Source organism: Limulus polyphemus, unplaced genomic scaffold (genome assembly GCF_000517525.1).
Source record: "Limulus polyphemus unplaced genomic scaffold, Limulus_polyphemus-2.1.2 Scaffold9605, whole genome shotgun sequence".
NCBI lineage: Eukaryota > Metazoa > Arthropoda > Merostomata > Xiphosura > Limulidae > Limulus > Limulus polyphemus.
In genome coordinates this window covers 8,677-15,367 of record NW_013675215.1, presented here as the reverse complement: position 1 = coordinate 15,367, position 6,691 = coordinate 8,677, and the positions used below count along the sequence as shown (strand labels likewise).

The 6,691-nt window shown below is 37.7% G+C and overlaps 1 protein-coding gene across 1 annotated transcript in view; it reads right to left on the bottom strand.

The window, feature by feature from the left end:
• Positions 1-6,691, bottom strand: part of LOC106475999 (limulus clotting factor C-like) — a gene marked incomplete at both ends in the record, with an annotated part of 20,299 nt that overhangs the window by 5,261 nt on the left and 8,347 nt on the right. The gene's annotated exons all lie outside the window — the stretch shown is intronic.

The window sequence follows — 6,691 nt, the reverse complement described above, 5'->3', positions numbered from 1 at the left end:
CAAGCGTGAATAATGTGAGAACATCTTTACATTGTTCAAGAGTAGGATAAAACCAACAATACCTAATTACGTAACTTTTAGAGATCATGGATATTAATGGTATACCAGGCGTGAATAATGTGAGAACATCTTTACATTGTTCAAGAGTAGGATAAAACCAACAATACCTAATTACGTAACTTTTATAGATCATGGATAATAATGGTATACCAGGCGTGAATAATGTGAGAACATCTTTACATTGTTCAAGAGTAGGATAAAACCAACAATACCTAATTACGTAACTTTTATAGATCATGGATAATAATGGTATACCAGGCGTGAATAATGTGAGAACATCTTTACATTGTTCAAGAGTAGGATAAAACTAACAATACCTGTCATATACCAAGCATGAATACTTTGATAACCACAATACATTACCAAGTTTTTTTCGGGAATACCTTTGTTCTTGTCTGACAAATCCATCATACAAACAAAACTTGAGGGTTGAAAACAAGACTTGGTTTTCCACACTGGCTGTAGCTGATCTTGGATATCCAGATATACACAGTTAGTTTCATTCCCAGGTTCTCCAGGAGCCCAGAATGTTAGGCTGTCATTCAAAGCAACACTACTGCGATCCATTAGCTCCCAAATAAAGTGATTATCAGCATCTAATCTGTGTAGTCCAATCCACGTCGTTGCTAACCCTAACCAGGAAAAGTTTCACAACTCAGTTTCTAAAATTTTTTAATGTATAAAACGCAAAGGAAAGTTAAGTTAATGTTTTATTGTTAAGGTTAAACTTCAGAAACCACTTTATCTACTACGTTTACAACAAGTTGTTACCATATTTTACGTCGTTTACGATACAAATCATCTGAAGTGTTTCAAAAGCATTTTAATTTGAATTTTTAAAAACTTAATGAATTCACATACTTACTCTGTATATAGGAAACCTTAGAATTGTTGGTTAAGTTATTAGTTTGTTGGTAACTCTACCTTGTGGTCAATTAGATAACTTTATAATGATGCCGAAGATTGTATATCAAAGTGGGAGTGATTTTGTGTGAGAATGAGACAAACACTACTGCTTTTTTTGTATTTCCAAATTCATCAGGTAAACAGAAATAATACCAGCAAGAAAGGCTCTGTTGCTCTCCGATTGGTTTGTTTGTTTCTTGAATTTTGCGAAAAGCTACTCGAGAGCTATTTGCCCTAACCGCCCCTAATTTAGAAATGATAGGTTATAGTCAACACCACCTACCGCAAACTTTTGGGCTACTCTTTAACAACGACAATACCTCATGGCCGAAAGGGCAAGTATATTCGGTGACAGGAATCGAACCAGCATCTAGCAGATAGCTAGTCGAACGCCCTAATTCCATGGCCCACTGGTGTGTTGTAACTACAACCATTGGTAGATTTGGTAATTAGTTTGTTATTAAGCACTACACAATGAAATATCTCTGCTGTGCCCATCGTGAGTATGGAAACCAAATTTTTAATCATTTGAGGAAGGATTTGTTTGTTTTGAATTTCGCGCAAAGCTACACGAGGGCTATCTGCGCTAGCCGTCCCTAATTTAGCAGTGTAAGACTAGAGGGAAGGCAGCTATTCATCACCACCCACCGCCAACTCTTGGGCTACTCTTTTACCAACGAATAGTGGGATTGACCGTCACATTATAACGCCCCCACGGCCGAAAGGGCGAGCATGTTTGGTGTGACGGGGATTCGAACCCGCGATCCGCAGATTGCGAGTCGAGTACCCTAACCACCTGGCCATGCCGGGCCCTCTAGTAACAGAATTTCGAAGTTTTGTTCACTGAATGGAAGAGTTGGTACTATTGTTGTAAGTTTTTATTTCTTATTATTCACCGTCAATTTTAGGTTTTATAAACATGCAGAATAGTTAGTATGTGTTTGGAATTTATTACAATTTTTTTTTATACGTGTCGTGTTCTCAAAATAATCAAAAAAAATAGTAAAAATGACAAAACTTTGTAATAGAGAATTTGTATTGAGAAGACGTTTCTGAAAGTTATATTACAATGTAATTCAAAAACTTTCTTAAGCACATCATTATTTGACATTGTCTCTCACTCATCTGGCATGTTTTTCATCTTGGCATGAATAACCTATACAGGAAAGTCAGTCTTTACAGACACAGTTTAATAGTTTTAGCATGTAAGTCTGCGGACTTATACCGCTAGAAACCGGGTTTCGATACCCGTGGTGGGCAGAGCATAGATAGCTCATTGTGTAGCTTTGTACTTAACTACAAAACAATCAGCTTACTCATCTGATATTTCAATTAAATTATTTTAAATCAAAGTAAAACAAAATAACTTTGTTTTAAGCTTAGCAAAGTATGCTGCGCCCTTAGGGTTAGTGTTGATATGTATTCACTTTTATATTGCACGTGACATGAAATAAGGTGTTGTGATACATCGCACTATTTACTCCTGCGGATTCAGATTTATCAGTAGTCTTTGGATTGATACTGAACGAAACGTATTTCTGAGATTATGTTACAGACCATGTTTTTCTTTTTTATTACTTTTGAAAGTTATCCGTACCAAATGCTACCGAGATTATAAAAAAAGGCTGCAAAGCTTAAGTTTGTGGTGATTGTGTACTTGTCGAGAAGTGTGTGGTATTCTGGTAAACTGATAGTCATCAAGTAAACGAAACGTTGTCGCAAAACACAGGTTCAGGACTGTTAAACAGAGCAGAAATTTAACGGGACAGTAAAAGGGAGGGGGGGGGGAACACAGCATTCTTCGACCTAAGTTGACCAGGTTTCTTTTTCTGTGCCCTCTGGCTGCTAGAGTTAACGAAAGGACAATAAAAAAGTCCAAAAATCAAGAGCCAAGAGACAACTTCTAGCCCCAGACGAAACAAAAAAAGTAATATATCACACAAGTCTTCAGATTACATACTTGAACCTATGGTATACACGCAATCTTCAGCTAATACAGTTATAGGTTTTACTGTATTACCTTTCAAGAAGTCCATAAGTACACGTTTTGAGACCTAACAACAAACGTTGCAGTGCGTGTGTAAATGGACTGGTACATGTTTTTGTAATTAACCTCATGCAGAAATACGAATAAAGATATATTCTATACTAGTTATGGGAGGGTGAAATTTATGACTATTTTACGCATTATAACCCCTCCTTTATCTATTACAGGTCGCCAAATATAAATTTTTTTCCACGGACGACACACATGACACATAAACAAAGACAACAAAGATTAACACACGATACCTAAACAAAGACAAGAAAGATTAAGTTTGTTTGTTTGCAGTTAAGCATAAAGCTGCACAATGGGTTGTCTGTGCTCTACCCATCACGGGTATCGAAACCCGATTATTAGCGTTGTAAGTTCGCAGACATACCGCTGTGCCACTAGGGGACGAAAGGTTAAGCAAAGATATAAAGGGTTAATACATAAAACTCCAGCAGTCAGTTACAATAACCAAAATGATATATAACTTAAAATAAATAAATAGATATACAAAAGTTAAACACAGAATGAACATACAATAAATTACAATAACATACAATACAAAAATCAAATTACAACCCCCCAAAAAACATACGATTAAAATATCAATGCAGACTAGAAATTACAACAAACTAAGGTTAAGTCATAAAATAATTTAAAAAAGAAAATTACAAAAATGTAACCAAAACCACCCATTTGTGACAAAATTAAACATTAAACATATCATCTGACTGAGGCCCCGGCATGGCCAGATGGTTAGGGCACTCGACTCGTGATCTGAGGATCGCGGGTTCGAATCCCCGTCCCACCAAACATGCTCGCCCTTTCAGCCGTGGGGGTGTTATAACGTGACGGTCAATCCCACTATTCGTTGGTAAAAGAGTAGCCCAATAGTTGGCGGTGGGTAGTGATGACTAGCTGCCTTCCCTCTAGTCTTACACTGCTAAATTAGGGACGGCTAGCGCAGATAGCCCTCGTGTAGCTTTGCGCGAAATTCAAAACAAACAAACAGTCATCTGACTGCCATCAGTTCCATACTCCACATGCTAAAGGGGCCATAGGCACCCCAAAATTTACCAACTATCGTGTTCAACATGCTGGTGATCTATACATCTTAATGGTAAAGTCATCCTCCCAAATTTCTGTCTGGCCCACCTCATCCCCCCCCCCAACCTGGAAAAGGTTAGCACCAGACCTGTTGAAAAGCGCGCTATAGTCAAACCTGCAGTTGGCACCCAATGAGTTAGGATTAACTCAACTGACGTCACATTTCAACCAACATTCAGCACAAAACTTAACCTGAGTGCTTGCAATATAATAATAGAAAAATCCTTTTAGTTAATTTGCCAGAATCCACAGTAATCATTAAAAGTTGAATCCAAGCGTTAGCGAGCATACTTTACAGTCTGTACTGTTTTTCACCCAAACCATCAGGTTGCGAATGATATATTGTTGTTTATTTGTTTGTTACAAAAACTACTCGAGGGCTATCTATACTAGCTGTCCCTAATTTAGAAATAACCCACTAGAGGGAAGGCAGTTAGTCAACACCATTCACTCACTGTCAACTCTTGGATACTCTTTTACCAATGGAAAGTGCAACTGACCATTATATTATAATGCCCCCTCTACCAGTGTCTAGCTTTTCACCAATTGCTGGAATGAAATTCTTACTAACTGGCCGAAATGGTGGCTTTACAGCCTGGTAGAAAGCAAGGTCGATTAAGGTTCTATTTATTATTGTGTCAACCTACCACCCATATATCATTAGCAGTATGTACCATGGTTCTCCAGATCAGCTTACATTACTGACCACTGCACCTGCCATGTTAGTCATCAGGTCCAACTTATGCCACACTAGTTTAAACTAGTAATTACTGCTGTAGTCATTGCCTATCATCAACTTTCCTTATTTTCTGCAGCATTGGCAAGCAGTAATCAGACATGCCAAAACTGAAGCAGGTGCTCTCACCCATGTAACTTTTGTAAGTACAACTCTAGCTACACTAGTGGTGTTTTCATAGTGCCTGGATTATGGAAATCCTGCTGACCCATTTTGTTGTACCACGTTTCCTTGTGGTGTTTGCTGCAGTGAAGCTTGTGCAGTAATGGGTCGATGTATCTTTGGTGTTTTGGTAGCTTATACAGGTTCTGGAGACTGTTTTGGAGCAGGGTCCGCAGCTGCAGTTGACATTACAGTTTGCTTCCTCCTGTGCTCTAACCTGTGGCTTGATGTAGCTACTTTAAACCATATCACCACTGAGACTGTTTACATGAGTGATGAAACATTCCTCAATCCTAAGTGGCATCATGCTGTACTTCCTCATCACATCTGTCCATAGTATCCTAGGTCACTGAACTGTCTTGAACCCGAAGATCCAAAGACGTTTGTATTCTCAAAAATGTGACATCTTCAGGTTAAGGTCATAGTGAGAAGACCTGGTGTGCACTTGCAGTCATTGCCAAATAGATGATATATCTTGAGATTCCACACTTGTTCATCACATCCTATAAAGACCTCAGCTACCAGATGCGGTTTCAGAATATCATAAGTGTGCCTCGTGGTCTGGAAGGCTCCATAATAACTCCTACTCTCGCTGTATCTTGGTGCTTTTTGACTTTACGCGGCATCTTGAAACACAGGGACTTGTCCACAAGAGCTTTTGAGTTCCATTGAGACAACACTATTAAGTCTTGAGGCGTTCTGTCCACTCACTGATATGTGGACACAAGTTGCTCCCACGATATATCCATTCAACCATAACATACCTCATCGAATGGAGATTGAATTGTATATTCGTGTTCTTCTGTCTATAGATTTCCAAGTGATTAGACTGTCCAAACAGCACTGCGAAAAATCATATTCACAGACTACATACTTTATGGAAAATCTGTAGTGAGGAAGGGTGCGATTTGGACATGACAGCCTTAAGATGGAGTATTCTGTAGGACAGACTATGATTTATGGATATTGACAAGATGTAAGGTGAACAGACAGAGCAGAATCGATCATGGAGACATGGACTGTAACAAAGTGGTAAAGCTCCAGAATTATTGTAGTAATACATACTCAACCTCTGCACACTAGTTGTGGGAGGAAGGAATTCATGACTATTTCTGTCATTACAAGTGCTACATGTAAAGAAAGAAGAATTCAAATTTGCAATAGGAAATAAGAACGCCAGTAAAAAACACGTATTACAATAGATCCCAAACTATTTCTACAAACCATGGTAACGATAATACTGTAAAAATAATGTTACTTATATGGTGAAGAAGGAGAAACTGAATCTGAAATGTTTTGCAGTTGGTTGACTTAAGTGAATCTAGGTTATGAATAATACATAATGTACTGTATTAGTTGGTAATAATATTTAATGTAGGCTGTTCTTTCCGACTTTCTTAATTTCAATGACTTCTTATACGTATTTGTTGGAATAATCTATAATACTATTTTACAAGTTAACACTTATACTTATGTGATAATGTTTCCAATGAGTGATGATTTGATAACTATACTCTGCTAATTGTGCAGTAAGTTTAGTTAGAGTTACCAGTCGTAGACAAGAAATATTTAAGAAGCTTTATTTTAGTATCTGATGAACATACACAAAGGTTTTCAAACATATGAAAAAGGTGATATTTTTAAGAATATCCTAGAACCTCTTTGAAGGAACTTACATCTTTAAAAAC